This window comes from Capricornis sumatraensis, chromosome 14 (assembly GCF_032405125.1).
Source record: "Capricornis sumatraensis isolate serow.1 chromosome 14, serow.2, whole genome shotgun sequence".
Taxonomy (NCBI): Eukaryota; Metazoa; Chordata; class Mammalia; order Artiodactyla; family Bovidae; genus Capricornis; species Capricornis sumatraensis.
In genome coordinates this window covers 62736857-62751893 of record NC_091082.1, presented here as the reverse complement: position 1 = coordinate 62751893, position 15037 = coordinate 62736857, and the positions used below count along the sequence as shown (strand labels likewise).

Below are 15037 nucleotides of genomic sequence, written 5' to 3'. Positions count from 1 at the left end.
AAACAGCTTTTCTTACTTTAATACCATATAATTTTTGTCAAATGAGCAATATATCTATATTAACGCCGCACTTGGAGACCTAAAACTACAATTTTCACATGTACAAGAAACAGTACAACATTCAGCAAAGCCTAACTGGAAGCTATCTTCTTCCCAAAATAACCAAACACATTCAGAACTATAAAATCGTGGTGTGGTACACACGGTCCAATTTCTTTCTGTGCCAAATGTGGTTGTTAGCCTACTTCTTCTTGCTTTAAGATTGAGGGCCTGTACCTATTCAGTTTCAAGTGACTCTTGAACTAAAATAGGAAACTGAAAACATGAGTGTGAGTCAAAACTGGTAAGCTGGGAGATAACCAGACATGAAAATTAGAATGACTATAGTAGATCCATTATAACAGTGGAAACAGGAAATATTCTTAACTTACAGAAAGAAAACAGACATGAATAATTTAAAACATCATTTACCAACCATAATTCCTCTGTGATTTGAAGAATTAAGTTAGTCCTAGAAAAAACTACCATGACCTCTGTTTACTAAGCAGTCCATCTGCTATTCTAGTCATCAGGCAAGGGCCACACCAATAGCGTCTGTATGCGTGTCCCTGCCTCTGATTCAAGGCACAGAAGGACCCTGTTAATTCATATTATTTTAGTGGACACCTATTTCTGTTTGTCCAGCAATACTCTCCAAATCTTTTTTTCTGAAAACAAGCTTTCCCTTTACCCAAATCACATGTATTTTATAAAAACCTCAACCCTGTGGCCAAACAGATCTAAAGGTGAACACTGAATCCAAACTAGACCAATTAACCCATAACCCTTCCTATAAATGGAGAAGGAAATGGCACCTACTCCAGTATTCTTGCCTGGAAAATTCCATGGACAGACGAGCTTTGTGGGCTATAGTGCATGAGGTCACAAAGAGTCAGACACGACTGAGAGACTTAACACTTTTTATAAATTCTTTTTGAATAAGCATACTTAAATTGTTTCTGTCGCATGGCGTCTAATTAAGTCCTAACATAATTATATGCTAGCAATAAGATGTACAAGATATATTTCAATAGGCTGAAGATGGCCATATGGTTTCATATAGTAATATTTGTGGGAAAAGAAATATAGGTGAAGAAGAGAATCTGAAAAGCTGACAATAATTCCCAGATAAATGGTACAGTGAAAGAAATGAAAGAAAGGGAAAAAGTAGATAAAACACTTACTTGAGATAATTGTAGGGAAAAAAGATAATACAAGTACTTACAGTCAAAGCATGATTTAAAAGGCAATAGAAGAATGTTTTATAACCAAAATAGGAAGCCATCTAAATAGGACAAAGAGGAATTTTAAATGGTTGGCACATTATGATTACTGCTATATATTTAATATTCCTATGTCAAAAAAACATACTGCAATAGAGGAAAAAAAATTTAACCTAAGAATTTATATTAGGGAGGTGAGATGTGTGGAGTGATTGAGGTAGATCAGATCACTGTTACCAACTTTTTACTTCCTCCCTATCACGGAATTGTACATTTATGCCCCTTGCCATGTTGATTTTTTAACATCCCCAATTGGAGTAAGTGAAGCAAAATATTTCCCTGCCCAAGTAAGTTTGGGCTTACCCATGTAATTTGCTTTGGTCAATGAATATCAATAAACAAAACCTGAACAGAGACTTCAAAGGTACTTGAGTTTTTTGACTTGGTTTCCTGAATTTCTGTCATTTATCATAAGGAGAATATGTACCAAGAAACTAGTGAATCCAAAATACAACATGAAAAGACCAGAATCCAATCTACAGCCTGACGAGTCTCCCTCACAGACTTACAGAACATGCATTAAAAACTAAATGTTTGTCATAAGCCAAACACTTCAGCATTGTTACACAGCATTACCAGAGTAATAGCTAATTCAGAGACTTACTATATTTAAATTCCTTCAGCATTATTATACAATCTTCAAATAAAAATCAGCTAAAGCTATCACTGCAACTAATACGTTAATCTCCAAAATGAGATTGATACACTTCTTAAACTATTGCCTAAAAAAATCTAGTGGTCTCTATAATTTTCATTTATATTCCACTGAATTACAATGCACATCAATAGTCTATCCTTCTAATACTAACAACCTTAAGTATACTCAGTTGTGTAAAACTTTGACCCATGCATTACACTGCAGTTTAGAAAAGCCTATTCACCAATATCTCATAGGCAATAATACAAATGAAAAATATTCTGAAAATAAATACAATAAGAAATTCTAATGAAGACTAACTTTAACTCTAGATTTTCCTCTTCGTTTTTCCACAACTATACATCCAATCTATTCAAGAATAAAGCTGATGAAATTATATGCACTATACAGTCACTTTTTGCCTGGAAAACCAAGGATTGTCAGCTAAGCAATTCAGTCAGTATTCCAGAAACTTGGCTTAAGACTAATAGTCAGCTTTATGCCCAGCAGGTACAGACACATGGTCGAGAGGAAAAAATCCATCACATGACAGACTACACTAGGGAGTCCACTTAACTACAGTCCCCTTCCTCCACTTGTCTAATAAAACCATCTAATACTTCGTATGTTGTATGCTGCTGCACAGAAGTACAAAACACAATCAACAATCTTGAGTTCTTTCTGGCCCACTGTGTTCATGGGAAAGGCATCTATCTCACTTCTGTGAACATGCTGGTTTCTCTGAAAAATAGGAGGTTTGACTAACTGACCTCACTAGAAAAAATGTACACATCATTTATTTTCTGAATATATCTGTAGATGAAGAAGAAACAGAATATAGATGAAAAGGCTGAGGCACAGAGAAATTAAGTAACTTCTCTAAAAAGTTAGAGAGTCAGAAGTAGAAGTTAGAAATCCTCTGTTAAGAAATCTATTTACTGCTGCTGCTACTGCTGCTAAGTCACTACAGTTGTGTTTGACTCTGTGCGACCCCATAGATGGAAGCCCACCAGATTTCCCTGTCCCTGGGATTCTCCAGGCAAGAACACTGGAGCGGGTCGCCATTTCCTTCTCCAATGCATGAAATTGAAAAGTGAAAGTACTACCTTTCCAAGAGTTGGAAACTATTACACTACTATAACCCAAAGTGGGGTCCAGCTGCTCACCACACAAAACCCAATGAAGAGGTGAGGCTGGAAGAAAGAAGTCTGCTTTATCTTGGATGCCAGCAAATGAGAAGAGGGCAGGGGATTCTGTCCAAAGGCAGATTAGAGCTTTTATAGGCTGAGGGAGGGGGCTACATCCAGAAACAGCATAGTCAGATCTGATATGCATCTTGAAATTGGTCATCAGTGGTCTGACCAGCATCATCTTGATTGTTTTAAGTATGGATAATCTTCAGTTCCAGGATTGGTTTGTTTCCATTTCTTGAAGCCAGTTCTCGGAACTGCGGCAATTTATGTCATCGCTACAGTCTGGTCATCACATAGTTACCTTCTTCCACCTGGTGGGGGTTTCAGTATCTACAAGACAGCCCATAGGATATGGCTCAGAATATTATCTATAGCCCCTGAGAAGGAACTAAAGGTCCTTAACTATGTTTAGTGATTATTATTATTTGGTCTCCTTTGTTTGTTTTCCTTTGTTTCTGCATGTTATCACTTCTTTGATTAAACTTACTCTTTGGCTAAACTCATTCTTTGGCTAAAGACAAAAGGCAAGCAGAGCACATGGGGGGACAAAGCAAATAGGGTCCTGCTCTCTTTGACTACTGCAAACATTTTCATCTTATTATCCCTTTTGCCTTCACATAATATACTCTAGAAAGTATACCAAATCCCCGAGAGACCTATATGCAGGTCAGGAAGCAACAGTTAGAACTGGACATGGAACAACAGACTGGTTCCAAACAGGAAAAGGAGTACATCAAGGCTGTATGCTGTCACCCTGCTTATTTAACTTATATGCAGAGCACATCATGAGAAATGCTGGGCTGGAAGAAGCACAAGCCGGAGTCAAGATTGCCGGGAGAAATATCAATAACCTCAGATATGCAGATGACACCACCCTTATGGCAGAAAGTGAAGAGGAACTAAAAAGCCTCTTGAAGAAAGTGAAAGAGGAGAGTGAAAAAGTTGGCTTCAAGCTCAACATTCAGAAAACGAAGATCATGGCATCTGGTCCCATCAATTCATGGGAAATAGATGGGGAAACAGTGGAAACAGTGTCAGACTTTTTTGGGGGGGCTCCAAAATCACTGCAGATGGTGACTGTAGCCATGAAATTAATAGATGCTTACTCCTTGGAAGAAAAGTTATGACCAACCTACATAGCATATTGAAAAGCGGGGACATTACTTTGCCAACAAAGGTCCATCTAGTCAAGGCTATGGTTTTTCCAGTGGTCATGTATCGATGAGAGAGTTGGACTGTGAAGAAACTAAGCACGGAAGAATTGATGCTTTTGAACTGTGGTGTTGGAGAAGACTCTTGAGAGTCCCTTGGACTGCAAGGAGATCCAACCAGTCCATTCTGAAGGAGATCAGCCTTGGGATTTCTTTGGAAGGAATGATGCTAAAGCTGAAACTCCAGTACTTTGGCCACCTCATGCAAGAGTTGACTCATTGGAAAAGACTCTGATGCTGGGAGGGATTGGAGGCAGGAGGAGAAGGAGACAACAGAGGATGAGATGGCTGGATGGCATCACTAACTCGACGGACGTGAGTCTAAGTGAACTCCGGGAGTTGGTGATGGACAGGGAGGCCTGGCATGCTGCGATTCATGGGGTCGCAAAGAGTCGGACACAACTGAGCGACTGAACTGAACTGAACTGAACTGAAGCAGAATTTGGTAACAATAAGCAGAATTAAGAGAGGAAAGTAGTGAATTAACATTTACTGTTTATTTCCCATATAACTGGCACTAAGTTAACAGAAGATATGGTCATTACCAATTTATTAATAGTTCTAGCATGGAGAGATTCAAAGTAGCAACCAAAACTTCATGAACTGGACAACCAGACATGGTTTCTGAAGCTAAGGAGAAGAATAAGGATTTCCCTGTTGCTCTCTTTAACTATTTGATCTATACAAGTTCAGCAGTCAGGGGAGACTCAGTAATTGCCCAAGAAGACATTGCCCAAGCATCAACACAAATCAGGAAATTAAGTCAAAAGTGTTTTTTCTTCCCCCACTATTAGATCCCACATGCAAAGACCTAACTTCTGTCTTAGAAGCACAGGTCCTTCTGGGTATACTAGAACACGGAGTATTTCTAAGATGACTGACTTAACACCTTCCTGCTCATGAGAAGAAATTTAAATGTACAGTACACAAAAGCTTCTTGGCATACAGTGTGAATGTATGTTTGTATGTGTGTATATATTTGTACCTGCCTAGTTCTACAGAATTACTGACCCACATAAAAGAGCTAAAATTCATGAAAATCCCTCAGATTAACTAGGTTTCAAGAAAAGCCGTTTTCCCTTGATTTTAGAATTTCTAACAAAGGGATAATATATAATACTACTTCCTAATTTTTTCAGTAAAATGACTCAGCAAGATGCTTATGGAGAAAGTTAAGAAATGTGAAAAAAAAGTTTTGAAATACTAAAAAAAGGACATCCAAATTCTGTTGCACAAAACAAAAATAAAATACCAATAATATTCTGAAGAAGCTAATATTTCCTAAATATTAAATTTCATAAGAAAACAGTTTCTATGAAATTATATGTCCTGTATCTACAAAAGCAAAGGGGAAGAGGGTCTTGCTGAGTTGAAACTATAAACTAAAAACAGTTTTCACTGTTCAATGGAAAAAGAAGTCAAAATAAAAATTGTTCTAGTACTGGTTTCTTTTTTTTAAATATTTATTTATTTGTTTATTTATTTGATGGCCTCAAGTCTTAGCTGTGGTATGTGGGACCTAGTTCCCTGACCAGGGATTGAACCCCGGGCCCCTGCACTGGGAGCATGGAATCCCAGCCACTGGACCACCAGGGAAGTCCCCTAGTACTGGTTTCTACTTTACAAGTTTTCACTCTCACAAGGCAAACAAAACCCAATGATACTTTATATCACTAGAAGAGTAAATTATTCAATGGCTTTATAACCATTTCTACTGAATATCCTACATGAAGGATGTTTTTCAAATGTTTTCTGGTATTTTAAACAGGAAAAATGCAACAAAATACAAAACATCAGAAACCCAATATTTGATGGTTTCTCACCATCCTAAACCCACATGTCCATCTTGGTATTTGTCTGTCTTCGAATCCTGGGTTACAAGCCACAACAGTATGCTGCCATACTGGAGGTAAAGAATGGAGTGTTGCAGCCTCATGGTCTTCAGTGCCATTCACACAGAATCCAGTTAATTTTTTAAGAACCTTTCGCTGTTGTTGCTAATGCTGAACATGTATTATTTGACAGGCATACCGAATATCTAAGAGACATTCCAAACTCAACACATTCAAAAATCATACTTTCAAACTTTCCCCCACCAACCTAACCAAGTGATCCCACACCACCCTCCTATAGACTTTCTCATCTTGCCTGATGGCAACTCCATCCTTCTAGTTACTCCAGCCAATATTAGAGTCTTGTTACTCCTTTTTCTCTCCTTCACCAATCAATCTCTTTCTCCCTCACTCGCTCCCTTCGACTTTACAGCTATACTGTCAGCAAATTCCCTTGGTTTTCCCTTTAAATCACATCCAGAAATCATCCATTTCTCGTTACTTCCCCTGCCATTATCCAGTTTTACCATCATCTATTACCTGGATTATTCTAAAAGCCTCCTAACTAATTTCCCTGTTTCTTTACTTGCTCCTCTATGGTCTATTTTCAAAAGCAACCAGAATGATACCTGTAGTTCTTACCTGTCCTCTGAATGATACCAGTAGTTCTTACCTGTCCTCTGAACCGTCCAAACACTCCTCCATTTCACAGATATAAAAGCCAAATAAGTTTCAATGCCATTACATGCCTGTACTACAAACTTATGCCTCTTCATTACTTTCCTCACCTCATCTTACTTTACCTTTGTGACTTATTCCCTACAATTGTTGAGGCCTGGTTGCCTCAACTCCACCTAAATGAGCTCCTTACTTTCTCCTGACTGAGCGACTAAACTGACTCTCTCAAAAACTCCTGATGCCCATACTCTGATTGTTTCAAAACAGAACACTCTTCTCCCAGATGTCTGCTTGACTAACACTTTTAGTCCCGTTCATGTGCTGCTCTGTGCTTAATCGCTCAGTCGTGTCTGACTCTTTGAGACCCCATGGACTGCAGCCCATCAGGCTCCTTTGTCCAAGGGGATTCTCCAGGCAAGAATACTGGAGTGGGTTCCCATGCCCTCCTCCAGGGGATCTTCCCAACCCAGGAGCTGAACCAGTGTCTCCTGCATGGCAGGTGGATTCTTTACTAGCTGAGGTTACACAGAAGCCCTATTCATAACTTTAATAACAGGTCCCCTCACCTGTTTTCCCATCACCAACTTCCAATACCCCTTTATCCTACTCTACTTACTCTTTTCCCAGAACACTTATTTTCTAAGATACAATCAATTTCACTTTTGTATTATATTTGCTGTTACACTAGAATGTATTAATAGCATCTTCAAAGGCAAGGATCTTTCTTTTATTCACTGATGTAGCCCAAGCACCTAGAAGAATGTCTGGCTTGCTGAATAAATGAATGTCCAAGATGAATAAACACAAAGTTCCTAAAACCCAAAGAGCCCTGTAACACCTTCCAGCCTGATCAGCAATTCATCTCTAAAGGGACAGGATAAGAGCACTGCTGGTCTCTTTCACTGGGTAACTAACGAGCACACATTCTTGACATTATATAGAACTTCCAAGGGTTTATGATTTAATGAAATAACCAGAAGACAGAGTAAATTAAAATGTTAGAGACCTCCTCACCAAATTTCCCATTTATGCAACAAAAATGACAACACTTACTAGAGAGTCAGTCATATTAAGAAGCTACTGTTGATATTTTTGAGTGTCAATACGTAGAATCATTCTGAGGGAGCCTTTATCCATACATAGTGAAATACTTATTAATTAAATGATATGATAACTGAGATTTATTTCATATAATCTGGGATAAGAACAGGGGAAACTAGATTGTGATCATTTTAACATTGCTAAATTGGTAAAAGGTCATAGGAACACTTACATCATTTCCCCTGATTTTGCATATGTTTGGAAATTGTCAGAAAAAAAGGCAAACTAAGAATAACATGGAAAGTAAGTTTTTAAAAAAACAAAAACACAAAAACAAAAGCCTATATCTCCTTTACCATCTAACACATTAGTGGCACCTAAATAATAAATAAATAAATGATGAAAGACTAAAGTATATGTCAAAACTAAACAACAGTTTCTATAAACTACCATAATGACAAGCAGACTAAAACAAAAATTAATGACTAAAGTTAGGCCCACTTTCAAAGAAAAATGAGATTCAAAGTGATGGTCACAGTGACTTCAGATGTGTATGGATGACTTGGACAGAATAGGAACACAATGAAAAGTCTTCGTATTTTTCCAAGATAAAAGGCAGTGCACTATATTCCAAAAAGGTCATTTATATAAATGCAAACTATATTTATCAAGGACAAGAGAACATGGTTGAAATTTTATGTACCAAATAACACTGCCGCATAATTACTAGAAATACAAGTATCGGTTCAGTGATTCAGACTCCACACTCCCACTGCAGTAACCGCAGGTTCAATCCCTGGTCAGGGAACTAAGATTCTGCATGTCGTAAGGCATGGTCAAAAAAAAGAAAAGGAAATATAAGGACCAACTTGACTAGAAAACAAATATAGCAGGAAACAAAAATACTATCTCAATCCCAGAAAGAGCAAGTAAACAAAAAAATTTTAATCTTAGAACTATTAAGGTAATATAAACTAGATATAATAAAATGTGCATTCTTCAAAACGTACCTTCTAACACTGGCAGCAGTTTCAACAATCTCCTCAGCTGACTAAATCTACTCTAGTAAAATATTTGCCTAATATCAAGATGAGAGCTACCCATCATGCTCATGTACAAATAAATGTTTATCAGTTTTTAATTCACAATCAAGTAACTGGAAATATAGATCTAATGGATTAAGCACAAAAAGGTATAAAATTTTCCCATCAGGAATAGAAACTGTTATTCATGACAGCTTACTCTGTTAATTGGCCAAAGAGTAAGATGAGAAACGCTGGTCTGGAAGAAGCACAAGCTGGAATCAAGATTGCCGGGAGAAATATCAATAACCTCAGATATGCAGATGACACCACCCTTATGGCAGAAAGTGAAGAGGCACTAAAAAGCCTCTTGATGAAAGTGAAAGTAGAGAGTGAAAAAGTTGGCTTAAAGCTCAACATTCAGAAAACGAAGATCATGGCATCTGGTCCCATCACTTCATGGGAAATAGAGGGGGAAACAGTGGAAACAGTGTCAGACGTTTTTTGGGGGGGCTCCAAAATCACTGCAGATGGTGACTGCAGCCATGAAATTAAAAGACGCTTACAACTTGGAAGAAAAGTTATGAACAACCTAGATAGTATATTCAAAAGCAGAGAACAAAGGTCCGCCTAGTCAAGGCTATGGTTTTTCCAGTGGTCATGTATGGATGTGAGAGTTGGACTGTGAAGAAACTGAGAGCCGAAGAATTGATGCTTTTGAACTGTGGTGTTGAAGAAGACTCTTGAGAGTCCCTTGGACTGCAAAGAGATCCAACCAGTCCATTCTGAAGGAGATCAGCCCTGGGATTTCTTTGGAGGGAATGATGCTGAATCTGAAACTCTAGTACTTTGGACACCTCATGCGAAGAGTTGACTCACTGGAAGAGACTCTGATGCTGGGAGGGATTGGGGGCAGGAGGAGAAAGGGACAACCCAGCATGAGATGGCTGGATGGCATCACTGACTTGATGAACGTGAGTCTGAGTGAACTCTGGGAGTTGGTGATGGACAGGGAGGCCTGGCGTGCTGCAATTCATGCGGTCGCAAAGAGTCAGACACAACTGAGCGACTGAACTGAACTGAACTGAAGATGTACTATACGTGTTTCACATTCTAGGAATACCAGACTGTTCACTACCACCTACATAAGAACACATATAAAAACTTCAAGTACCTAAGACTGTCTAACACATGGTAAACACCAAATATGTACTAAATTAACAAAATTAAAAATCACTAAACACTTGGACCAACAAACGCATCAGAGCTACCATCACAGATTGTTTAAAATGTAAAAATGAGAATACTACATATCAAAATCTTGCTGGTTTTGTTCCACAATACCTTTACAATAATATTATTGCACAAACGGCCACAATCTGAAAGTATCAATGGAAAAATTATCAGAACTAGTAAAAGATTTCCAAAACAATAGCAGCTCTTAGGACACTAAATACACAAAATGGTGCAAGCTGTTGTTATTTTGATATTTCTCTATTTTCACACATTTCCCAATTTTGACACACTCAGCCTACCTTTCTTATGCTAAATGCAGTAATTTATATCCACAAGGCAAAGATTATTTCCTGTTCTTCTCTGATGACAAGATCTGCCCCAGAGAAAGAAGGTCAGATCTCCTCTGCAGCAGTGCCCATCAAGTAAACCACCCTGCCACATACACACTACTACGGACAAGTGTGTGGTCCCATCCAAAGACTCTCTGGCCAATCAGGTATTAAGAAAGTGAGTGGGCCTCCCTCCCAACCCAGGGACCCTTAGTCTCTGGAAAGAATTTCAACTAGCTACAGGATTTTCCTCAGCCTGTTATCTAGATATTTCACACTTTCTTAGCTAAATATAAATAGAATATATTAACCACCACCTGCCACACACAGACACATAAATCAATCATGTTCCTATTAGACATTTAATTTTTAAACATTTTCGGACATATATATTCTCTGTGAATACAGCAGATAATCAGTATTGCTTGTATTATTAAGCAAGACTGTCAGGCATAAAATATATTAATTCAATAGGTTTCTCATAGGCTAGCTGTATCTCATTTGTTGTTCAGTTGCTCAGTTGTGTCCAACTCTTTGTGACCCCATGCACTGCAGCACGCCAGGCTTCCCTGTCCTTCATCATCTGCTGGAGTTTGCTCAAACTCATGTCCATTGAACCGGTGATGCCATCCATCCATCTTATCTGTCGTCCCCTTCTCCTCCTGCCTTCAATCACTCTATGCCAAAAAAGAGGTGAGGAGGAACCCATTCATACGCATCAATAAAATAAATGCCCAATATAAACTTCTTACATATACAGACCTACAAAAAATACTAGTAAACTCTACTGAAGACCCAAAAAAGAAAAAAGCCAACAAATAGAAACAATGTTCCAGGAGAGTAGAATTCAGAAAATAGACCATTAAGTAACTAACTACAGAGTGTAAAGATGCCAATTCTCTCCAAGTTGATTTACCAGTTTGATCAAATTACATCAAAATTTTAAAAAGAAGTTCTTATGAAACTTAACAAAATAATCTACATCAAAATTTAAGAAAGAAGCTCTTGTGAAACTTAACAAAATAAGCTTTGGGATGGTGGGTAAGTGCCTGTGCTCTAAAGCCAGAGACTGCCTGGGTTTGAATTCTGGTTCCTCAGCTTAATGTGATCTCAAACTAAGTACTAAACCTTTCTGCATCTCAGTTTTTGTGTCTCTCAAGTCATGATGTAACACCAGCATCACTAGGTTGTTATGAGGACTGAATGTGCCAATCAGCTCAGTTCAGTTGCTCAGTCATGTCCGACTCTTTGCAACCTCATGGACTGCAGCACAACAGGCTTCCCTGTCCATCACCAACTCCCGGAGCTTGCTCTAACTCATGTCCATTGAGTCGGTGATGCCACCCAACCATCTCATCCTCTGTTGTCCCCTTCTCCTCCTGCCTTTAATCTTTCACAGCATCAGGGTCATGTGACATTAAAAATTGGATTAAAAGATTTACTGAGCATGGCCCTCATCAGAACAAGACCCAATTTCCCCCGTAGTCAGTCTCTCCCATCAGGAAGCTTCCATAAGCCTCTTATCCTCATCCATCAGAGGGCTGACAGAATGAAAACCACAATCACAGAAAACTAATCAAACTGATCACATGGACCACAGCCTTGTCTAACTCAATAAAACTATTAGCCATGCCAAGACTGACGGGTCATGGTGGAGGGTTCTAACAAAGTGTGAAGGGAATGGCAAACCACTTCAGTGTTTTTGCCTTGAGAACCCCATGAACAGTATGAAAAGGAAAAAGACATATCATAGGCTAGACAAATTAAGTAGATAAAGCTAAATTCTATACCTATTGATCTCTTTCTACCAGTATGAAAAATTTTAATGCACATTTTCATTGTCTAGGGAAAGTAAATGTGCTAGAAAATTATAAAGCCCTGCACAAATCTTATTGAAATTGTTCAGATGGAAAGAGAGGTATAGCTTCTCTAGGAAGAAAACTGATCATCTCTAGTTGGTCTATGAAAAATAATGCTTATATTAAAACTTAACTACTCATGCAGGAGGAAGGAGTGAATAATTAAGTAATGAAACAAATGTTTCATTGTAAAAAAAAAAATCATTCAGCTTTGTGGCAAAGTCATCCAAAATGACATTGCTTTCATCTTCTCTGCTGCTGCTGCTGCTAAGTCGCTTCAGTCATGTCCAACTCTGTGCGACCCCATAGACAGCAGCCCACCAGGCTCCCCCATCCCTGGGATTCTCCAGGTAAGAACACTGGAGTGGGCTGCCATTGCTTTCTCCAATGCATGAAAGTGAAAAGTGAAAGGGAAGTCACTCAGTTGTGTCCATCTCTTAGCGACCCCATGGACTGCAGCCTACCAGGCTCCTCCATCCATGGGATTTTCCAGGCAAGAGTACTGGAGTGGGGTGCCTTTGCCTTCTCCACATCTTCTCTGAAATAGAATAAAAATGAAAGTAATACAGAAAGAAATATTTGAGGACTTCTTGAAACTGGTAAAAAATTTCCCTCAAGAAGATCCAGCTGTTAGAATTTAATGATGTACAAGCTGGGTCTCGAGGCAGAGGAACCAGAGATCAAACTACCAACATTCATTGGATCACGGAGAAAACAAAGGAGTTTCGAAAAAACATTTACTTCTGCTTCACAGACTACGCTAAAGTCTTTGACTGTGTGGATCACAACAAACTGTGGAAAATTCTTACAGAAATGGGAATACCAGACCAACTTACCTGTTTCCTGAGAAGTCTGTATGCAGGTCAAGAAGTAACAGAACCAGACATGGAACAAGTAACTGTTTCAAAATTGTAAAAGGAGCTTTTTGTCCGACATCTTAGCGAGGCGGCAGTGGTTGCAGCTGCTCTCCGGGCTTCGCTATGCCGCCCAAGGACGACAAGAAGAAGAAAGATGCCGGAAAGTCCGCCAAGAAAGACAAAGATCCAGTGAACAAATCTGGGGGCAAGGCCAAAAAGAAGAAGTGGTCCAAAGGCAAAGTTCGGGACAAGCTCAATAACCTAGTCTTGTTTGACAAAGCAACATATGACAAACTCTGTAAAGAAGTTCCCAACTATAAGCTTACAACTCCAGCTGTGGTCTCTGAGAGACTGAAGATTCGTGGTTCCCTGGCCAGAGCAGCCCTTCAGGAACTCCTTAGTAAAGGACTTATTAAACTGGTTTCAAAGCACAGAGCTCAAGTGATTTACACCAGAAACACCAAGGGTGGAGATGCCCCAGCTGCTGGTGAAGATGCATGAACAGGTCCCACCAGCTGTACATTTTGAAAAATAAAACTTTATTAAAAAAAAAATTGTAAAAGGAGTATGACAAGGCTATATATTGTCACCCTGCTTATTTAATTTATATGTAGAGTACATCATGTAAAATACCAGGCTGGATGAATCACAAGCTGGATTCAAGACTGCCAGGAGAAATATCAACAACCTCAGATACGCAGATGATACCACTCTAATGGCAGAAACTGAAAAGGAATTAAAGAATCTCTTAATGAAGGTGAAAAAGGAAAGTGAAAAAGCTGTTTTAAAACTCAACATTTAAAAAACAAAGATCATGGCATCCAGTCCCATCACTTCATGGCAAATAGAATGGGGAAAAGTGGAAACAGGGACAGATTTTTTCTTCAAAATCACTATGGACAGTGACTGCAGCCACAAAATTAAAAGACACTTGCTATCTGGATAGAAAATTATGACAAACCTAGAGAGCATATTAAAAACCAGAGACATCACTTTACCGACAAAGGCCCATCTAGTCAAAGCTATGGTTTTTCCAGTAGTCATGTATGGCTGTGAGAGTTGGACCAAAAAGAAGACTGAGCATTGAAGAATTGATGCTTTTGAATTTCTGGAGCTAGAGAAGACTTTTGAGAGTCCCCTGAACAGCAAGGAGATCAAACCAGTCAATCCTAAAGGAAATCAACCCTGAATATTCATTGGAAGGATTGTTGCTGAAGCTGAAGCTCCAATATTTGGCCATCTGATGCAAAGAGCCAACTCACTGGAAAAGACTGATGCTGGGAAAGACTGAAGGCAACAGGAGAAGGAGACAGCAGAGGGTGAAATGGTTAAATAGCATCATCACTTCAAAGGACATGAATTTGAGCAAACTATGGGAGCTAATGGAGGACAGAAGAGCCTGGTGTACTCTACACTCCATGGGGTCTCAAGGGGTCGGACATGACTTAGCAACTGAACAACAACAGTAACTCATGTGAAAAAACCAGATGATCAACCACTCTAAACTGAACAAAACACAACTTCAAAGAACTTAAAAGAGATAAACTGAAAGACAAAACAAATTTTTCTTAAGGTAGAAAAGAAAATCATAAGTAAATTCATCAAACTTAAGATCTTTCTTTAAAATGTATACTCTACATGGAAACAGACAATGGTACACAATCTTGTCAATATACTAAAAACCACCCAACTTTAAAATGGTACACTTTAAAATGGTAAATTATATCTCAAAAACAAAAATTTTGTGTCAAATTGACATTTATATGCAAAACCTCCCAAGATAAGGAAAATATAAATGACTGTTATTCATAAGAAATTTT

The 15037-nt window shown here is 38.6% G+C and overlaps 1 protein-coding gene and 1 pseudogene across 2 annotated transcripts in view; one reads left to right on the top strand and one right to left on the bottom strand.

The window, feature by feature from the left end:
- RABGAP1L (RAB GTPase activating protein 1 like) overlaps positions 1-15037 on the bottom strand; it is a 721006-nt gene that overhangs the window by 663216 nt on the left and 42753 nt on the right. The gene's annotated exons all lie outside the window — the stretch shown is intronic.
- On the top strand, positions 13341-13721 carry LOC138090867 (small ribosomal subunit protein eS25 pseudogene; annotated as a pseudogene).